The 22,536-nt window shown below is 37.9% G+C and overlaps 1 pseudogene; it reads left to right on the forward strand.

Annotated features, from left to right (window-relative positions):
• Positions 1-5,242: 5,242 nt before the first annotated feature.
• The window catches only part of LOC140616713 (C-type lectin domain family 4 member A-like), a 29,112-nt pseudogene continuing 11,818 nt past the window's right edge, over positions 5,243-22,536 (forward strand).

The following is a 22,536-nucleotide window of genomic DNA, read 5'->3' on the forward strand; positions in this document are numbered from 1 at the left end:
TTTTTTTTTTTTTTTCCTGGTGAGAACAATTAAGATCTAGTCTCTCATCTCTTTGAAGTTTATAAATACATTATTGTCTGTCATCACCATGTTTTGTGTTAAGATCATCAGGACTGACTTATCTACTGGTTTCAAGTTTGTATCCTTAAACCACATCTCCCCAATCCCCACCCCCTAGTCCCCGGTAACCACCAATCTACTCTTTGTTTCTGTGAGTTTGGCTTTTTTCAGTTTCATATGTAAGTAATAACATATAAAATTTGTCTTTCTCTGACTTCTCTGATTTAGCATTGCCCATCTACATTGTTGCATACACACATACATACATCTTGTCTTTTTTTATCATAAATAGACAAGTTTTTTCCATATTTTGGCCTTTGTGAGTAATGCTGCAATAAACATGGGCGTGCTTATATTTCTTTGATATCTTATTTTCATTACTTTTGGATGTATATCTAGAAATAGAATTGCGGGATCAGATGATAGTTTTATTTTTAGTATTTTGAGGGACTTCCATACTGTTTTCAATAGTGCTGTACTAAAAAATAGTGCTGTACTACTTTGTCTTTACATCAACAGTGTACAAGAGTTCCTTTTTCTCTACATCCTTGCCAATGCTTGTTATTTCTTGTCATCTTGATGACAGCCATTCTAAAAGGTGTGAGTTGATATTTTATTGCGTTTTTGAGTTGCATTTCCCTGATGATGACTGATGTTGAACATCTTTTTATGTGAATGGGCCCCAAGCATCACCCCTACCAGTCTGGGCCCCACCCTAGGGCTTGAAATGGAGTAAAATAGAAATGGTATCTTTGGGTCTTGAGTCACATGGAGATAGTCAACTGCTTGTGACTTTAAATAAATATAACCTACTTTTTTTAAATGAAAGAAAAAAGGCTGCTGGCCATTTTATATCTTTGGAAAAATGTCCATGTAGTTCCTCTGCCCATTTTTAATTCAATTGTTTTTCTCGTTACTGAATTGTAGGGGTTCTTTATATATTTTAGGTATTAACTCCTCAAATAGTTTGCAAGTATTTTTTCCCATTCCATAGATTGTCTTCAATTTTTTAAAATTTATTTGAGAGAGAGTAGGAGCGATGGGGTGGAGGACAGGGAGGCAGAGGGAGGGGGAGAAGCAGACCCCCTTGCTGAGCAGGGAGCCCGATGCTGGGCTCAATCCCAGGACCCTGAGATTATGACCTGAGCTGAAGGCAGATGCTTAACTGACTGAGCCACCCAGGCACCCCAATCTTCATTTTTTTAAAAAATGTTTCTCTTTCATGCAGAAGCTTTTTAGTGTGATATATTCCCATTTGATGATTTTTATTGTTGTTACTTGTGCTCTTGGGGTTCTATCTAAAAAAATCGTTTCCTAGACCAATGTCAAGGAGCTTCCTCTCTGTTTTCTTAGAGGAGTTTTATTGTATCAGTCTTACATTTAAGTCTTTAACCTATTTTGAGTTAATATTTGAGAGTGGTGTAAGATAGGGGTCCAGTTTCATTTTTCTGCATATAAAACTGGTAATCTAGTTTTCCAGACATTATTTGTTGAAGTCACTGTCCTTTTCCCACTGAGTGTTCTTGGTGCCTTTGTCAAATACTATAAATGCAGGGGTTTATTTCTGGGCTCTCTGGTCTGTTTCATTGGTGTATATGTCTATTTTTATACCTTTACTATTTTAAATACTATAGCTTTATAGAATAGTTTAAAATCAAGAAATATGATGCCTCTGGCTTTGTCCTTTTTTCCTTCATGATTGCTTTGGCTATTACTTTGGAAGGTACTTTTGTGGTTCCATACAAATTTTAGAATTGTTTTATCTATTTCTGTGAAAGATGCTATTGGAATTTTTATAGAGATTGCATTGAATCTATAGATGGCTTGGGTAATGTGGACATTTTAACAATATTTATTCTTTAAGTTAATGAACACAAGATATCTTTCCATTTTTTGTTTTCAGTTTCTTTCATCAAAGTTACAGTGATTGGTATATAGAAATTTCACCTTCCTGGTTGAATTTATTCTTAAAGTATTTTGTTATTTTTGATGCTATTGTGAATGGGATTTTCTTTATTACTTTTTCAGTTGTTTCATTGTTAGTATGTAAAAAATGCAACTGATTTTTGTATGTTTATTTTGTAGCCTGCCACCTTACTGAATTGGTTTATTCTAACAGTTTTTTTGGTGGTGTCTTTAGAATTTTCTCTATATAAGATCTTACCATCTGCAGAGACAATTTTACTTTTTCTTTTTTGATTTGGATGACTCTTATTTCTTTTTCTTGTCTGATTACTCTGGCTTGGACTTCCAGGACTGTATTTATTAATAGGAATGTTGAGTGGTCCTCCTTTTCTAAGAGTTCTTATTGCAGAGGAGAAGCTTTCAACTCTGCACTATTGTGAATACGTTACCTGTGAATTTTATCACGCCAAGATACATTTCTTCTGTAACCAATTTTTTTTTTTAAGATTTTATTTATTTATTCATGAGAGACAGGCATGAGAGAGAGAGGCAGAGACACAGGCAGAGGGAGAAGCAGGCTCCATGCAGGGAGCCCTATGTGGGACTCGATTCTGGGACTCCAGGATTACTCACTCCCTGAGCCAAAGGCAGATGCTCAGCCACCCAGGCATTCCTCTTCTGTAACCAATTTGTTTAGAGTTTTTATAATGAAAGGATGTTGTATTTTGTCAAATTCTTTTAGTACATCTATTGAGATAATGTAACTTTTTTTCATTTTATTTTATTTTATTATTATTTTTTAAGGATTTTATTTATTTATTCATGAGAGACATAGAGACAGAGAAGCAGAGACACAGGCAGAGGGAGAAATGGGCTCCATGCAGGGAACCTGATGTGGGACTCGATCCCAAGACTCCAGGATCATGTCCTGGGCTGAAGGTGGCGCTAAACCGCTGAGCTACCCGGGCTGCCCTGTCTTTCATTTTATTAATATGATGTATCACAGTTAACGTTTTACATACATTGAACTATTTTTGCATCCCAGGGATGAATCCTATCTTGTCATGGTGTAAGATCCTTTTAACGTGCTGTTGAATTTGGTTTAGTAATATTCTGTTGAGAATTTTTGTACGTATATTCATTAGGAATATTGGCATAGAGTTAATTTTCTTTTTTTGTAGTGTCTTTATCTGGCTTTGGAATCAAGGTAATGTTAGCCTCCTAAAATGAGTTTGGGAGTATTTCCTCCTCTTGAATTTTTTTAAAGGGTTTGAGAAGAATAGGTGTTAATTTTTTTTAAACGTCTGGTAGAATTCTCCTCTAAAATCTTCTGGTTCTGGACTTTGTTGGCAGATTTTGGTTTTTTGATTAAAAATCCACTTATTATTGGTCTGTTCAGATTTTCTATTACTTACTGATTCTGTTTACATAGGCTATATGTTTCTAGGAATGTTTCCATTTTTCTGTGTTATCCAATTTAATGGCATATAGTTGTTCACAGTAGTCTCTTAGAATCCTTTGTATTTCTGTACTACTGGTTGTAATATCTTCTCTTTCATTTTTGATTTTACTTGAGTCTTCCCTCCTTTTTTTTCTGTTTTGCTAAATAATGGCTTGTTGATTTTATCTTTTCAGAACACAAGGTGTTAGTTTTGCTGATCTTTTTCTATTGTTTTTCTGGTCTCTGTTTTATTTATTTTCGCTCTGACCTTTGTTATTTTGTTCCTTGCATTAACTTTGGGCTTTGTTTTTCTTTTTCCAGTTCCTGGAGGTGTAAAGTGAGGTTATTTATTTGAGATCTTTCTTTTTTTTTTTTTTTTTTTTAAAGATTTTATTTATTTATTCATGATAGTCACACAGAGAGAGAGAGAGAGAGGCAGAGACATAGGCAGAGGGAGAAGCAGGCTCCACGCAGGGAGCCCGACGTGGGATTCGATCCCGGGTCTCCAGGATCGCGCCCCGGGCCAAAGGCAGGCGCCAAACCGCTGCGCCACCCAGGGATCCCGAGATCTTTCTTTTTTTTAATGTAGGCATGTATCACTATAAAGTTACCTTTTAGAATTTTGTAGTCTTACATAGGCTCTGGTATGTTGTGTTTTTATTTTTGTTTGTTTCAAGAGTTTTTTTAAATTTCCTGTTTGATTTCTTTGATGTATTGGTTGTTCAAGAACCTATTAATCTTCATATATTTGAATTTTCTAGCTTTCTTCCTTTTATTGATTTCTAGTTTTATCCTATTGCGGTCGGAGAAGATCTTGGTTTGATTTCAGTCTTCTTAAATTTCCCAAGATTTGGTTTTTAATCTAACCTATGATCTACTCTGGAAAATGTTATGTTTGCACTTGAAAAGAATGTTCTGCTTTTACTGGATGGAATGTTCTGTGATTTGTTTTGTAACTGGAAGGTTGTACCTTTTATTTTTTTTTTAGAAAGTATGAGGTGGGTTAGATGGAGAGGGGGAGGGAGAATCTTAAGCAGGCTCCATCTACACTCAGCACGGAGGAGGCTGATGAGGGGCTCGATCCCACAGCTGTGAGATCATGACCTAAGCTGAAATCAAGAGTTGGTTACTTAACTGACTGAGCCATCTAGGTGCTGTGAAGTTTGTACTTTTTAATTCCCTTTATCCACTTCACTCATCCACTTATCTCTCCTCTGGCAATCATCAGTTTGTTTTCTGTATTTAAGAGTCTGCTTTTTTGTCTCTTAATTCCACATGTGAATGAATCATATGGTATTTGTCTTTCTCTGTCTGACTTATTTCACTTTGCACTATACCCTCTAGGGCCATCCATGTTGCAAATAGCAAGATCTCATTTTTTATGGCTTTGTAATATTCCACCACGTGTGTGTGTATACACACACATATATGATATATATGTCACATATACACATATATGACATATATACATATATAAATACATATATACATATACACATATATGTATATACATACATGCATATACCATATCTTCTTTATCCTTTTTTTTTAAAGATTTTATTTATTCATGAGGGACACACACAGAGAGAGAGAGAGAGAGAGAGAGAGAGGCAGAGAAACAGGCAGAGGGAGAAGCAGGCTCCATGCAGGGAGCACAACGTGGGACTCAATCCCAGGTCTCCAGGATCACACCCTGGGCTGAAGGCGGTGCTAAACTGCTGAGTCACCAGCATTGCCCTTCTTTATCCTTTTATCTATCAGTGGACACTTTGGTTGTTTCCATTTCTTGGCTATTGTAAATAATGCCTCAATAAATATAAGAGGTGGGCAGCCAGGTGGCTTAGTGGTTTAGCGCCGCCTTCGGTCCAGGGTATGATCCGGAGACCAGGGATTGAGTCCCATGTCGGGCTCCCTAAATGGAGCCTGCTTCTCCCTTTGCCTGTGTCTCTGCTTCTCTCTCTCTGTGTGTCTCTCATAAATAAATAAAATCTTTAAAATAAATAAATAAAATAAAGAACAAAGCTAGAAAAAAAAAAGAACAAAGCTAGAGTATCATATAATTCCAGATTTCAATATATACTACAAAGCTGTAGTAATCAAAACAGTATAATACTGGGATGAAAAAAGAAACACAGATCAATGAAACAGAATAGAAAACCCAGAAATAAACCCACACTTACATGGTCAATTGATGTAAGACAAAGGAGGCAAGAACCTAAAATGGGGAAAAGATCGTCTCTTCAACAAATGGTGCTGAGAAACCAGACAGCTATATACAAAAGGATGAAACTAAATCACTTTCTTACAAAAATAAATTCAAAATAGATTAAAGGTCTAAATGTGAAACCTAAAAACAGAAAATTCCAGAAAAAATCATAGACATCTTCTCAGGCAAGGAAAACAAAAGCTAATAAACTATTGGGACCACCAGGGGCACCTGGGTTGCTCAGTCCATTAAGTGTCTGCCTTTGGCTCAGGTCATGAGATCAGGCCCCATTTTAGGCTCCCTGCTTCTCCCTCTCCTGCTCCCCCTGCTTGTGCTCTCTCTCTGCCAACTAAATAAATAAAATCTTTAAAAATAAATAAAATTAAAATTAAATAAAACTACTGGGACTATATCAAAATGAAAAGTTTTCGCGAGTGAAAGAAACAACAAAACAAAAAGGCAACCTACTGAACTGCAAATGATATATCCAGAAAGGGGTTGATATATAAAATATATAAAGAACTTAAATAACAACATCCCAAAAAACAAATAATCCTACTAAAAATGGATAGAGGACCTGAACATTGTCTAAAGACATAGAGATGGCCAAAAGACGCATGAAAAGATGCTCAAAATCATTAATCATCGAGGAAATACAAATCAAAACCACAATGAGATAGTACCTCACACTTGTCAGAATGGTTAAAATAAAAAATACAAGAAATAACAAGTGTTGGCAAGGATATAAAGGCACCCTTACATGCACCATTGGTGGGGATGCAAATTGGTGTAGCTACTGTGCACAACAGTATGGAGGTTCCCCAAGAAATTGAAAATAGAGCAATGCCTTTGGCTTAGGTCATGATCCCAGGGCCCTGGGATCAAGTCCCACATCAGGCTCCCCACAGAGAGCCTGCTTCTCCCTCTGCCTATGTTTCTGCCTCTCTCTGTGTCTCCATGAATAAATAAGTAAAATCTTAAAAAAAAAAAAAAAATTTAAAAACAAATACCATATGATTCAATAATTCCACCACTGGGTATTTACCTAAAGAAAATAAGAACACGAATTCAAAAAGATATAGGCACCCCTTAGGTTTTTTGTTTTTTTGTTTTTTAGCCCACCAGGGCTGCCCATAGCTTTTTTCTTCAGAGAAGATCATTTTGGGTTGAGATTTTGTGGTGATCTCTTTTTTTTCCATGAATTTGAATGTCCAAATCTCTCCTCAGGTTTGGTATATTTTTAGCCATTATTTCTTTAAATCGTTTTCTGTCCCTTTTTCCCTTTTTTATCTCTGGGACTCTAATGATATGTAGATTGTTTGTCTTAATGGTTTCTTGTAAGTCTTGTAGACTTTGTCCTCTCTTTTCATTCTTTTTTCTTTTTGCTCTCTAACTGGATAATTTCAATTAATCTGTCTTTTTTTTTTTTTTTTAAATCTGTCTTCTTGATTACTGATTATTTTTCCTGGTTAAGTCTGCTGTTGAAGCCTCCTGTTGAATTCTTCAGTCATTGTACTCTTTAGCTATAAAATTTCTGTTTGGTTTCTTATGTTGTCTGTTGAACTCATTTTTTCTTGTATTGTTTTTCTAATATCATTAAATTGTTTCTCTCTATTCTCTTACAGCTCTCTGAGCATCTTTAGAGCAATTATTTTGAGTTCTTGGTCAGGTATTTCCTGGATCTCCCATTTCTTTGGGATTAGTTACTAGAGGTTTACTGTATTTCTCTGCGTGTTCCTTCATTATTTTTGTAGCCTCGGCTGAATCTTTGAAGAGACAGTCCCTCTCCTAGACTTATGGCCTAACTTCCATAAGGGAAGGCTTTTTTACCTGTGTGTGGGCACATGCTGGAGCATACCATGACCCCAGTTCTGTTGGTGCAGGGTGCTAACTGCTGGGATGTGTGGTTGTACCATAGATGGGGTGGGGCATGATGTGTCTTTGGGTCAGACCATGGGGGTCTATAGCACTGACAGGTGTTTTTGGCAAGCACTGCCAAAAGGGGTCTGCAGAGTCCGTAAGGGTTCTTGGAGTCCTCAGTGGTGCCTACAGGTCCAGTAGCTAGGGACCAGGGCAGACAGTGGTGGTGGCTAGACCTTGTGGTGTGTACACACATGGCTGCGGGGACCATCTGCAAGTGCCTGTTAGGTGGTAGGGGCCAGTTGCAGACACATGTAGTAGTTGGGGTCAGGGTAGGCAGCAAGGGCTGGAGCCAACTTTGGGCTCACTGGCAGTTGCAGGAACCTTGGCTTTTGGTATATTCTCTATTTGCATGGCCTTTTTCTCTGGTTGTGTGCACTGTAGTGGTGGGTAGTGATGAGCATTAGGCTGGTGTTGTGCAGGTGCATAGCTGGAATAGCTAGACGTAGGTGTGCACCTGCTGTTAGGTTAATCTTGGGTTATGCTAGCATCTTATATTTGGCCAGCTGCAGAGGCCTTGGTTGGCTGCTGGTGTGGTTCAAGGGCTCTGGGAAGGGTGGCAGGGGCTCTGTGTAGAAAGGTGTTAGAGGGAGTGGGAAGGGATTCAGGTGGCTGATGTCAGCAGTTGTGAAGACCTGTGAGGCAAAAGTTGGTGAAATCTGTAGGGAATCTGCTGTGGTCATTAGTTTCTGCAGTGGCAAAATCTGCGTTTGTCTGTAGAGAATGTCATTGATTTATGACATGTGACTTGTGACCTGTCACAAGTCTTTGTGCATCTCAGCTGTCTCTGTGCATCTCAGCTTTGCCAATCTGGTTGGGATAAAACTGCAGTGAGAACTTGAAGTGCTCTGAAAGGCTAGGGAAGGTTATGACTTACCTCATTTTTTTCTCTTCTGGTAAGGGAAATTCTTTGTAGCCAGGAAGAACCCTCTTGGTGCTGAGCAGTGTTGCCTTGGGTGGAGGGAGGGGGGTGTGGTAGGAAAGTACAGGCAAAATAAAGTGCTTTCTTCTCTTCTTGTGTGCTTATTCTATGGTTTTTTTATTCCACTGTGTTGCTAAAATTTCTGAAATAGATTCCAGAGCTCTCCAGAATTGTTTTTTTTTTTCATGGATAGCTGTCTAATTATTGATCTTTGAGGGGAGACAAAGACTGGGATCTCCTATGTCACCATTTTGGTGATGTTGAAAATTAACTATCCAAGTCCTTTATATCTGGTGGAACAAGATATTCCAGATTCACCTTGTACTTTCCTACTGATTTTTCTTTTTAATCTAAAGTTTGGGAGAGGTATTACTGATGGGTAGTTTGTGCTTTGCTGTGCTAAAGCTTTTTAGTTTGATATTGCCCCACTTGTTTATTTTTGCTTTTTTTGCCTTTACTTTTATGTCAAATAACAATACTAATTATATACTTGAAAGTTGTTGAGAGGGGTAAATGGGTGGCTCAGTGGTTGAGCATCTGCCTTTGGCTCAGGTTGTGACCGACCCCAGGGTCCTGGGATTGAGTCCCACATTGAGCTCCTTGCAGGGAGCCTGCTTCTCCTTCTGCCTATGTCTCTGCCTCTCTTTCTGTGTCTCTCATGAATAAATAAATAAAATCTTTAAAAAAAAAGAAAAAAGTTGTCGAGAGTGTAGATCAGTCATATGAAGGGATGGATGTGTTAACTAACCGTACTGTAGTAATCATTTTGCAGTATATATGTGTATCAAATCATCACTATATACATCTTAAGCTTACGTATTTTATGTGTTGATATCTCAATAAAGTTGGAAAAAATGACAAATACCATATGATCTCAATTATATGTGGAATCTAAAGACATTGAACTCATAGGGTGGAGTCGTGGTTGCCAAGGACTAAGAGCCAAGGGAAATGAGGAGAGGTTAGTCAAAGCATGCAGACTTCCAGCTCTAAGATTAACAAGTTCTGGGGATCTAATATATAGCATTGTGAGTATAATCTAGTATTGTTAAACACTGTATTTAATAATTGATATTTGCTAGGAGAGTAGCTTATAAATATTCTCACTACAAAAAAAGAAATGGAAATTATATGAGGTCATGGAGATATTTACTAATTCTATTGTAATAATTTTACAGTATATTCATGTATCAAATTATCACATTGTATACCTTAAACTTATACAATTTTTTGGTATTTTTTTTATTGGAGTTTGATTTGCCAACATAGAGTATAACACCCAATGCTCATCCCATCAAGTGCTCCCCTCAGTGCCTGTCACCCAGTCACCCCATCCTCCCGCCCACCTCCCCTTCCACTACCTCTCTAAATTTATACAGTGTTATATATCAATTTTACTCCATAAAGCTTGAAGAAAAGTACAAATAAAGGTGACTTATTATGTTAATCTATGCTCAGAAGCTTAGACATAGCTTGGTGAAGTTAATCAGATTCTTATTTTGTTAGCATTTGCTAGGGAAATATGACATCTAAAAAAATATTGTTTGGACAGGTCTTTAAAAGCCTTTTAAGTTTAGGGGCATTAGTTAAATGCCCAACACTTGGTTTCAGCTTGGGTGATGGTCTCAAGGTGATGAGATCGAGCTCCATGTCAGGCTCCGTACCCCGCATGGAGTCTGCTTGAGATTCTATCTCTGCCCTTCCCACTTATGCTTTCGCTCTCTCTCTAAAATAAATGAATAAATCTTAAAATAAAAAAGTTTTTAAATTTAGTGAGAAACAAGTATGCAATGGTAAATTCAACCTACAATATGGAAGTTCTTGCCAAGTTAGCTACTTTTTTGCCAAGAGCATGCTTCACACTTGGTAGTTTAAGGTCATCCTGGAATGATTCAGTAGGGGAAACTCTAAGGGGCTGATTCTGAGATGCCTTCTTGGCAAAAGGAGTTTCTGAACCATTGACAGGTTGCCACAATCTCTATTTAGTTGCATGGAGCTTTTGTAAAAACAATATTCAGCAATAGGGGGACTGGAGACACATTTCTTTAAAAATTTTTCTTTAATTTTAATTTAATTTTTAATTTTTTTTTTTTTTTTTAGTTTCAAAGGTAGAGTTCAGTGATTCATCAGTTGTGTATAGCACCCAGTGCTCATTATGGAGACACACATTTCTTTCCATTTCTCACCAGCAACCACATAAACTCTCATCTCTTTTTAATCAAAATCCTTAATTCTTACAGGTTCCAAGGAATCAGAACCTTTGATTCAAAAGAGATTTAATGACAGTTTTGCAGAAAACATCCATAACATCTTTGAACGATAGTTATCCAGTATCTGCTTGGGTAGGTGGCTCTTTGAAAGATAACCTTTTAGAATACAAACAAATTTGGAAATTAGGCAGGCCTGGATTAAAATTGAAAGTCTAATTTTATTGGCTCTGTGGTCTTGGCCAATTAAATAACTTCTCAAACTCTCAGTTTTCTCATTGGTCAAATGGGGAGTACAATGCGTATTTTTCAGGATTATTTTGAATATTGAGCTGATGAAAGCAATATTATTCATCATAGGGCAGGAAATAGTAAACTCAAATGTGTTAACCATTATTGTAATCCTTTTTCACTACTGATGATTAATAGCAGGGCTGGTTGCTTTTAACAGGAGGAAACCCAGGTTGAGTCATAACAATAAGAAAATAAACAGTAATGTTATCAGAAAAGGTGAGGGTGGACGATGGTCTTTAGAGTGATTGGTATTAAGAACTTCTTCATAGACTGGTACCAGTCCAAGGATTGCTGTTATTTGGCTGTGGAGTTCTATGAATTATGTTTAGAAGCCTTAGGAGTCTTGATTATTATTTGTGTAGCTTTGACGGAAGCATCATAAACCTGCAATGGAAAACCAGCAGTTTTATTTTTCTAAAAACTGGTATTAACTTATCCTTGTTTTTAAAGGTAGGGTCAGAAGAAGAAAAATCTGGCAGTCCAGGTTTTCTTAGTTCTTTTCAGTGAGCGCCAGTGTTTTCCAGTAATTGATTATCCAATCTAGCTAGTTTGAGGGTCTGTCAGTTGCTGGTCATATGAAAAACTGTTGAGGCTGTGTTGTTTGTTTGCCTACTGTACTTTTTTGGGCTTCCATTTTTTAAAAGTGGTTGGTAAATGAGTTGTGTGCTCTTTGTGTATACTGTCTTTGCCCTGGCTCCTGACTACATAATGTGATGCAAGTAGGGATTTGAAACATATGTATGCGTTGGACCTGATCTCTTATGATGGTCCCTCAGATGGCCATCTAGTCTTCATTCATTGATTGGATCCCACCCCTTTTAGATGTATTTCTTTATATTTAACTGAGGTGTCTCTCACAGATCAGCCCTCTGACACCTTTTTTTGACCATCTCAGTGCCCTTAGTACCATGTATTAAGGAGTATTTCTGAGTCTGTTTCTTTGCTGTCCTGGAACCAAGGATGGGATAGGTCTCAGGACCTATCACTATTACTGTCTTAACCAGAGCACTTATGTGAACATCAAGCCAGAAGAAATCCCAATGAGAATAGTTACTTCATTTTGTGATCCAGATTTATTCACTATTTGAGAGAGAATGATTATAGCAATAACTAATTTGTCCATATCTTCTTGTAGTATTTGTCTTAGAGCATCTGCACTGACTCTGGGCTTGACCATGAAGTGCTTTGGACAATGAAAGACTACATAATGTGATGCAAGTAGGGATTTGAAACATATGTATGCATTGGACTTGATCTCTTGCTGCTCTTGGAACCCTGTTTAGTCTACTTGGAGAATGAGGGACCAGTGGAGCTGTCTCAGTTGGGGCCATCTTACATAAATCCTTATCAATCTGGTATCTGGGGATGCCTGGGTGTTTCAGTGGTTGAACATCTGCCTTCGGCTCAGGGCATGATCCTGGGGTCCTGGGATCAAGTCCCTCATCAGGCTCCCTGTGGGGAGCCTGCTTCTCTCTCTGCCTTTGTCTCAGTCTTTCTCTCTGTGTCTCTCATGAATAAATAAAATCTTAAAAAAAAAATCTGGTATCTGACCATAGATAGATATATGAACAGGTTGAGCTGAGATTAGCCACACTTGACTCAAACCAGAACTATCCAGCTGAGCCCAGCCCAGTTTGTCAAACTCAGGAATTTGAGTTAAATTAATGGTTGTAGTGTTAAGGTACTAAGATTTAAGATGGTTGATTACACAGATAACTAATATTCTCGCAAGCCTATTATGTATATTAAACAAAAATAAAAAGGATGTGGTAAAGACAAAGTAAGTGTTTTTAAAAAATTGTTTGTATATTTTTTTATTGGAATTCAGTATGCCAAAATATAGCATAACACCCAGTGCTCATCCCGTCAAGTGCCCCCCTCAGTGCCCGTCACCCAGTCACCCCAACCCACCACCCACCTCCCTTTCCACTACCCCTTGTTCATTTCCCAGAGTTAGGAGTCTCTCATGTTCTGTCACCCTCATTTTCCCACTCATTTTCTCTCCTTTCCCCTTTATTCCCTTTCACTAGTAAATAATATTTTAAAACAATTTTAAATTTAATGTTACTTATTAGAACAAAGTATCTGACTAGTTATAAGTTTGGTTTATTTCAATTCTTGCTTTTAATAGCTATGGGTTGTAAAAGATACTTTGTAATGACATATGGCTCAAATGAGAAGAATATCATTAGCTGTACTTAGGAAGTTATGATTCTCATTTTTCAATTCTCTCTATAAATCTTTTTTGTTAAAACCACCTAGTAGATACCTTTTTTTCATTATATTAATCTAGTGGTACTTACAAACTAACAAGTGTTGTTACATTTGAACTCATTAATATAAGTTCAAAACCCACTAAAACCATCCATTTTGAAGATTTCAAAAAGGAGGATGGATAAGCCATGTCCTTTTTTTTTATTTTTTTAAATTTTTATTTATTTATGATAGTCACACACAGAGAGAGAGAGAGAGAGGCAGAAACACAGGCAGAGGGAGAAGCAGGCTCCATGCACCGGGAGCCCGACGTGGGATTCGATCCTGGGTCTCCAGGATCGCGCCCTGGGCCAAAGGCAGGCGCTAAACCACTGCGCCACCCAGGGATCCCTAAGCCATGTCCTTATATAATTTCTGGCAAAAGGAAAATCACAACGTGAAGGAAATATTGTTATCTAATCATCAATTTTCCAATTGTTCTTTCCATAACAGTTTCTTTTATAAAATAATTGTCTTCTCACTTACAGTCAAAACATCACCCTTACTTTGAAAGCAAAGGTTGATTGTGTGCGTACACACACACACGTGTTCATATGCTTTAGTATTTGCTAAAGCATAGCTTTGGAAGCTATTTCATAGCACTGAAAAAGTGAGCAAAATTGGAACACTTGTCTTTTTCTGCTTTTTAAACATAGCAATATTTGAGCAAGTTTCTGAATTCTTTTAAGTAATTTTCCAAAGTGAATAAGATGGTCACTTCCCATCTTATTAAAAAAATCACAAATATTTTAATATCTTGTTTCATGAAACTATTTTGAGGAATTGTAATGATTTATGACACCAACTGCCTGGAGTTAGACCAGATTTCACAGATTAAGGCCATAGTCCTCCATAATATGGCTCTCCTTTCAGATACCAGCCACAAGCTGGGGGGTTTCAGCTTCCCTTATTATCAACTTCCTACGAATTTGGGGGTTCCCATGACTCCCTCAGATTTGATAATTTGCTAGAACAACTCATTGGATTCAGAGAAATGCTAGCCATCCTTACAGTTTTATTATAGCAAAAGAATACAAAATCCGAGCTATCCAAAGGGAGGGATGCATAAGGCAAGATCTGAGAGGGTCCCAAACATGAAGCTTTAATTGTTCCCATGGATGGCACATTGATGTATGCCATAGTATTGCCAGCCAGACGAGTTCACCTAAGTCTTGGTGCTCAAAGTTTTTATCAGAGTTTGTTACATAGGAATGCTTCATTGAGTCATTTGCCAAGGTTGAATTCAAGTCTTCATCTCTCCCCTGTCTGGGCTGATATCTCATGGCTCAAAGCCCAACACCTCTAATTCTGTGGTTGATCTTTCTGGCTCGGTCAGTCCCTACCTTGAATCATCATGTTAGCACAAAAGAGAGGCTCACTGAGAGTAACTTCATTAGCATAAACTATCAGGGCCCACCATGAATAACAAAGACATATCACTCAGGCGATTCTAAGGATTTAGAGGCTACCTCCCAGGAACTGGGTACAAAAGCAGCCAAATTCTTAATTACACAGGTATTTAAATTACAATATGATGCAACATACAGAGAGAATGAACAAGTGGAGATGCACCATCAACTTAAGAGTTGTGGAACCTCCACTCTTTCCTCATGATAGATCCTGTACCACACATGACTTGTAACCAACACTGAACCCATATGATAGTCATAAAGCTTATTTTACTTAACATTTTAAATACCTATTAATAGATGTTCTAGTATTTTATTTCTGTGCCCTAGAAGATCCTTTTAAGAGACCATCTGGGGTATTGTGCCTCATTTTAAAGATCACTGCTCTAGAGATCCCTTGGCTAAATAAAGAGTGCTATAGACTGAAAGTGTCTCCTCAAAATTCATATGTTAAAATCCTAATTACTGATATGATGGTATTACAAGGTTAGGCCTTTTGGAGGTAATAGGTCTTGAGGGTAGAACTCTCATGAATGGGACTGGTGTCCTTATTAAAGGGACCCCAGGGAGCTCCCACACCACTTCTGCCATGTGAGGATGTAGTGAGAAGATGTCCATCTATGCTAGGAAGGGGGGTTCTCACCAGATAACAAATCTGCTGGCACATTGATCTTAGACTTCCCTGCCTCCAGAACTGAGAAATAAGTTATTTTAGCCACACAGTCTGTGGAATTTTGCTGCCTTTGACCTGTCTCTCTGTAGATAGAGGGTACTTCCCTGCCCTATTCATATTAAGTCCAGGTGACTTCCATTGGCTAGTGGGATCATGGTGGATGTAATGCCTTATCTGAAGAGAGGATTTGAATATTTCTACTTGTTTCAGCTTATAAGGAACTGCTCTATGAACCTAGGTTCCAGAATGAGAATATACTAAGAGCCAAGCAGAGTTACAATCAAGACCATTTATGTGAGACATAAATGTTTGTCATTATAAGCCACTCAGGTTGGGTTGTTTGTGATAATAGTGCAATCTAGTTATAATGTAATTTACTGCAGGGAAAGAGATACCTTTAGGAACATATTTTGTTTTTTCTTTATAAACTTAGACTATTAAGGCTCTGATAATCAATGATTATTCTTGGGAGAAGGATGTATGCATGCACACATGCAAATGTGCAAGTATTTGTTAGGTCTAGTAGTCATTTGCTAGAAAATTTGCAAGAATTAGCTCTCCCCCCTCTTATATTTTTTCATATCCCTTTCCCTTTCCTTATTAAACAGTTCAGTTCTAAGTAAAATCTTAGGTGGAGCAGAAGAAAGTAAAGGTTTGTTGTAGGGTGTGATGGGAGAGCCACAGTGGTCGGGGACAGGTTGTCAGAATTCAGAAGGGTGATATTCAGGAGGGTGGCTTGACAGTGGTGTTGGAGTCCAAAAGAATGAGAACATCTCTGCAGGGGTGGGAAAGTATTTCCAGCATGGGGAACCAGACTCTGTGCATACTGAGAAGAGTGTCCACACATCACAATAGCCTAGTATGGAGAGGGTATCAAAGGCACCCTGGTCTGGTGTGCTAGTGTCTGAAATGTGGAGAGGACATCTATGTAGTGGGGTAGGCAGGTGCAGGGAGCTCAAGCAGGATAATCCTTGCTGGGAGGTGGGGGACCTGGCATAGGATTTCATGGCCCAAGCAGAGTGAGGGAAGTGTACATGCAAAACGTAGATAGAGGCTGAACAAGATAAGGAAGTTGTCCATGTGGGAGGGTAGCCCAGTGTGGGGACTCTGAGCCCAGGAAGGTTGAGGAGAGTTTCCACTCAACTGGGGGGGTCTTGTATAGGGTTTTAGAACCTGAGTGGGATAGGAGGATTCCCCATGGGGGTTAGGGAGCCAGCATCAGCAATCAGAGTCTAGGCAGAGTAAAGAGGGATTTCCTATGGAGGGTAGCCTAGCGTGGGATGTAGGACCTGAGCAAGATGAAGATGATGTCCATGGCGGTTGGCTGGTTCTGTGTACAAATATCCAAGCAAATTAAAGGCTCTAACAATTAATGGTGGCCTAGATTGGGAGGTCAGAGCCCAATCAGGGAGAGAAGAGCTCAGAAAGGAAATCACAAAAAAGATAGAAAATTGACTAAATTCAGGGGATTACTAAAAAAAAAAAAAAAAAGTTAAAGACAAAGGAAGCAGGTTTCTTACTGTAACAGAAGGACATTAGAAATGTAGAAGGGAGAAAACTAGAACGAACTCTGGTGTTGAGTTGGAATTGAAGGTTATTAGTGTGAATGCATGGTTTTCAATGTACCTTGATATAGAAATAAATAAGGTTAAGTGTTATGCAGTTGATGGAGGAGTTTGGTGAGGGAAATTAAAAGGAGGATCATTTAGAGAGAACTGAACCTAGGGTGTGAGCTAAGAGCATGTCTGAGAAGATTCTGTATGAAGGATTCAATTTTTGGAGTGTTTTCCTCTTGCCTTTTAGAAAAAGCCGTATGTATCACTGAGTTTATCTCCTAATTTGTGATTCCATTAAATTATCCTAACTTGTTAAAAAATAGTCACATTGACGTGTATTTTCTTTTGTTGTGGTGTTATGGGAATTAAAGTGATAGAGATGGGTAGGGTAAAGGCTGGCCTACTCTGTTAACATCCAGCACAAAGAGCTGCTTTTAGGAGCTGCTGGAAATAACTGTAGCAAAATCAATGGAGATCCATGAGAGAGTCAGTTAAGAACAGAGAAAAGCAGAGAGTGCTAAGAAGCAGCTTCAGAAGACATGATCTAAGCTTTGACTTCCCTACTACATTAGAAGACACTGACTCTTGAAAGTGGAGAGGCTAACATATGAGTTTTTTGTCAATGATCCTCTTAGAATGTGATCCCCCAAAGTTGTCAGATCAGCTACACATGAGGAGAATACAGCATGAATGAGTATATGCCCAGGTTGGTAGAAATAATTATATTTGCGTGTAGAATTTCATTTTTGCTAATGAGTTCAGATAATACAGGTCTCAGAAAAGATTTTTCTAATTGCTTAGTTTGTTTCTTTACTTCCTGTGTGTGTTTATTTATTTATTTAAGATTTTTATTAATTTATTCATGAGAAACACACAGAGAGAAAGAGGCACAGACAGAGGCAGAGGGAGAAGCAGGCTCCATGCAGGGAGCCTGACGTGGGACTTGATCCCGGGTCCTCAGGATCACGCCCTGGGCCGAAGGCGGCACTAAACCGCTGAGCCATCTGGAATGCCCCTGTTTTTTTTTTTTTTTAAATCTATATTTGAATTCCCAAGTTCCTACTTTTATTGTATTTGCTGACATATATTTAAATGCATTGATTCTCGCTGTGTTTGGTCCTGGGGGTTGGGCCACTCTCTGAGGTTTTTAATTTTCATGAGATTCCTCTCAGGGTTATTGCCTATCTGGGGCTCCTGTTCTTGGAAGTATGACAAGTTGCCACCATGTTCGAGTTTCATTTTAAAGTGTTTTAAGGAAGAGGTGAAAATTTTTTGAAAAGAGCAGATTTTTCAATATGACTTCAGAGACCACTTACACTGAACTAAGTTTCAAAAGTGAACCCAAGTCCTCAGGCATCAAATGATGGCCTCCTGCAGGTAAGAAGCATTTTCTGATGGACAAAGTTAATGAGATGAAGGATGAAGAGAGAATACTATAAATGAAGTATAGGTTATGTTAGTTGCTGCTTCTCTGGCCGCAATTGGGACACAAGATTGAGTTGCCAAGATAATACTCTTAACAGAATTGAAGTGTGACAAGTCCATACAGTCCTGAGTTAAGGAGAGTGATAATTATGCTGAGAAGTTGTTCTCCTGTGCCTTTTGAAGCTGAGTGAGATGCAGTCAGGAGATTGGCAATAGATCTTGAAACCATCAGTCCAGATGCAGGGGCTATTGATGAATTAATGGGCTCAGTTAGAGGGGAAAAGTTTTTTTTTTTTTTTTTTTTTTGGGGAAAAGTTTGAGTAGAGAATGTTGTGGGTGTATTTGTTAGTACTGAACTAAAGTGGAACCAAACACTGATGCAGATGAAAGACTAGAAAGTTACAGAGAGTGTCTTACATTACAGGAAAAACTGCCCTGCATTCAGAAAATCCATTGCATACCTCACTTGTCAATACCCCGTAACTTTGAGAAAACAATTCTTTCAAAAAATTTTTTAAGGAGGTATGATTGACAAATAACAGTATATAGTAGTCCCCTCTTATCTGGGGAATATGGTCCAAGATCCCCAGTGAATGCCTGAACAGTGGATAGTACCAAACCCTATATACTGTGTTTTTTTTCGTATACACATATACCTATGATAAAAATTTAATTTATAAATTAGGCACACTAAGACATTAACAGCAATAACTAATAATAAAACAGAACAATTATAACAATATACTATAATACAAGTTAGGTGAATATGATCTCTCTCACTCAAAATATTGAACTGCATTCACCTTTCTTTTTTCTTGTGATGATGTGAGATGATAAAATTCTTATGTGATGAGATGATGTGAAGTGAATGATATAAGTATTAGCGTTAGGCTGCTCTTCACCTTCTGAGGATATATCAGAAGGAGGATCATCTGCCTCCAGACCACAGCTGACCACAGGTAATTGTAAAATTCATGTAAAGCAAAACTGAGTAAGGGAGGGAGGACTGCTGTATTAGTTTCAGATGTACACTGTAATGATTTTATTTTTGTATATATTTGTGAAATCATCACAATAAATCTAGTTAATGTTCATCACCATAAATTTTTATATAATTTTTTTTCTTGTGATGAGACCTTTTAAGATTTAATCTCTTAGCAACTTCTGAGATGTAATAATATTTAATAGTTGATACTACTGTAATCTATAGTATTAACTATAGTCAACATGCTGTACATTACAACCATGACTTCTTTATTTTATTTTATTTATTTATTTTTTAATTTTTATTTATTTATGATAGTCACGGAGAGAGAGAGAGAGAGAGAGAGAGAGAGAGGCAGAGACATAGGCAGAGGGAGAAGCAGGCTCCATGCACTGGGAGCCCGACGTGGGATTCGATCCCGGGTCTCCAGGATCGCGCCCTGGGCCAAAGGCAGGTGCTAAACCGCTGCGCCACCCAGGGATCCCGACTTCTTTATTTTATAACTGGAAATTTGTACCTTTTAACCCCTTCCACCCACCCATTCCCTACCACCACCTCCCCCACCTCTGGGAACCACCAATTTGTTCTCTGTATGAGTTTTGCTTTGTTTTGCTTTTTTGGATTCCACAGATAAATGAGATCATATGCTATTTTCTCTGACTTATATCACTAAGTATAATGCCCTCAAGTTTCATCCATGTTGTCACAAATGATAAGAGTTCCTTTTTTTAATGGCTGAATGATATTCTACTAATATAAATATCACATTTACTTTATCCATTCATGGATGGATGGCCATTTAGGTTGCCTTCCTGTCTTAACTGCTTTAAATAATGCTGCAACGATCATAGGGGTGCATATATTTTTGATTTAGTGTCTTTCTTTGGGTAAATATCCAGTAGTGAAGTTAATAGATCATATGATATTTCTATTTTTAATTTTTTGAGGAAACTTCATACTGGTTTTCACAGTGGCAGTAGTTTACATTCCCACTGACAGTGCCTGAGGGTCCCCTTTCTCCATATCCTTACCAACACTTGATATTTCTTGTCTTTTTGACACTAGCCATTGAGAAAATAATACTTAACCATGAAATAGTGACTAAAAATGTCTGACCTTATTTTAAGAATGTGATGAGGGGGATCCCTGGGTGGCGCAGCGGTTTGGCGCCTGCCTTTGGCCCAGGGCGCGATCCTGGAGACCCGGGATCAAATCCCACGTCGGGCTCCCGGTGCATGGGGCCTGCTTCTCCCTCTGCCTATGTCTCTGCCTCTCTCTCTCTCTCTGTGTGACTATCATAAAAAAAAAAAAAAAAAAGAATGTGATGAGAGAATGACTATAATTAAGATTTATGTGCTATGGGACACCTGGGTGGCTCAGTGGTTGAGCATCTGCCTTCGGCTTAGGTCGTGATCCTGGGGTCCTGGGATTAAGTCCCACATCAGGATCCCTGCAGGAAGCCCACTTCTCCCTCTACTTGTGTCTCTGCCTCTCTCTCTGTGTCTCTCATGAATAAATAAATAAAATAAAATCTTTTTTTAAAAAAGGTTTATGTGCTATGGCATTATTTAAAGTAGTTAAAGTTGGGAACAATCTGGAAGAATATTTACATATATGATGAAATCCTATGCAACCACAATAGTGTTAAAGAAGAAAATATGGCTGTATAAAAAATGTTCATGGTATAGTGTATAAGAATATAGTAGGTCAAAAACCAGTATATATGGTATGTCAATCGTGTGGGGAAAATGTATGTATGAATATGTATGTATGTATATACACTTTAAAAATTATTGGAAGGATATTTTCCAAAACATTAACAATAGTTATCCTCAATGATAGGAATTTGTGCTTTTATATGTTTTCCAAAGTTTCTACAATGAACCTTATTATTTTTTTCCTATTTTCATATTATTTCAAATTTCATGTTGTTGGTAATACTATGTCATCCAAGAAAAGGGAGAAGGGGAAGAGGAGAAAGGAAGTAAAAGTCAGAATTTATTACTGATGAAACTCTTTTGATTTCTCCTTCAGCTCCCAAAGAAAAGACTAGCCCACACAAAAGTAACCCCAGTTTTCCCAAGCTACTTTCTGTCTCATTGCTGATACTTCTGCTCCTATTGGCAATCTCATTTTTTATTGCTTTTATCAGTACGTATCCATTTGAATCTATGAGGAATGTATGCCTTACATGAAGGGATGACATCCATTAAATACTGACATTTAATAGTGGGTATATCCAGAAACCTGGAAAAGAAGTTTTCTTTCAGGATGAAGGGCTGACACAATTAATGGGAATCTGTTAGGAATTTTATTGTTTATTTGAATTTCATTTATAAAAATAATGGAATTCACTCTTTAGAGAAATTGAAGAGTTTATGTGTGTACATGTGTTTGTGTTGTAAAGGGACATCTATTAGGCACCATTTCTAACCTAAACAGTTGCGGAAGTAAGGACAAATCTATATTTGACTATTAGTGTTTATAAGGCCAGGTTTTTTTTCAGTGCACACACACATATTTTGAGGTGAACAAGTGGACAAAAGGAAATGGGAAAAAATGTTCCAGGAAGAGTTTCCCATTGAAATTTCACCTTAATTTTGTCTGTCCTGCTCAAGACTGTAAGCTCTAAAAGCCAATTTGGCAAATAAGTGGATGTCCTCATATCTTTGATTTAAGAATTTATCAAAATTTTATTTTATTTTATTTTATTTATTTTATTTTATTTCTTTATTAAAATATATTTTATTTATTTATTCATGAGAGAGACAGAGAGAGAGAGAGGCAGAGACACAGGCAGAGGGAGAAGCAGGCTCCATACAGGGAGCCCGTCGTGGGACCCGATCCCGGGACTCCAGGATCACGCCCTGGGCCGAAGGCAGCGCTAAACCGCTGAGCCACCCAGGGATCCCCTATCAAAATTTTAAAAGGCATAAGAAGTAGTAAAGCCAGCATGTGGTGGATCAAAGAGCAAATGAGAGATGAGGAAAGAGAAAATTCACTTTCTAGAGGGAGAGGTAAGTATTTTTAAATTGTGAGGTACTTGAGTATATTGGTGTGCTGAAGAATAAGAGCCAGTTGGGAATAGATACAGGAAAGAAGATGAGGAAAATAATGCCCATTGCTCCTGATCAATGTTGGATTAAAAAACATTATAAAAAAAAAATCTTACTCTGTAGGTAACCCAGAACTCCTCAGAATTAGCTCATCCCTCATTGCCCTGCAAAGACCTATGCTGCATACACCCTCAGATAGAAGCATTTGTTTTCCCTCCATTCTC

The sequence above is a fragment of the Canis lupus genome, chromosome 25 (assembly GCF_048164855.1).
Source record: "Canis lupus baileyi chromosome 25, mCanLup2.hap1, whole genome shotgun sequence".
In the NCBI taxonomy this organism is placed as follows: Eukaryota; Metazoa; Chordata; class Mammalia; order Carnivora; family Canidae; genus Canis; species Canis lupus.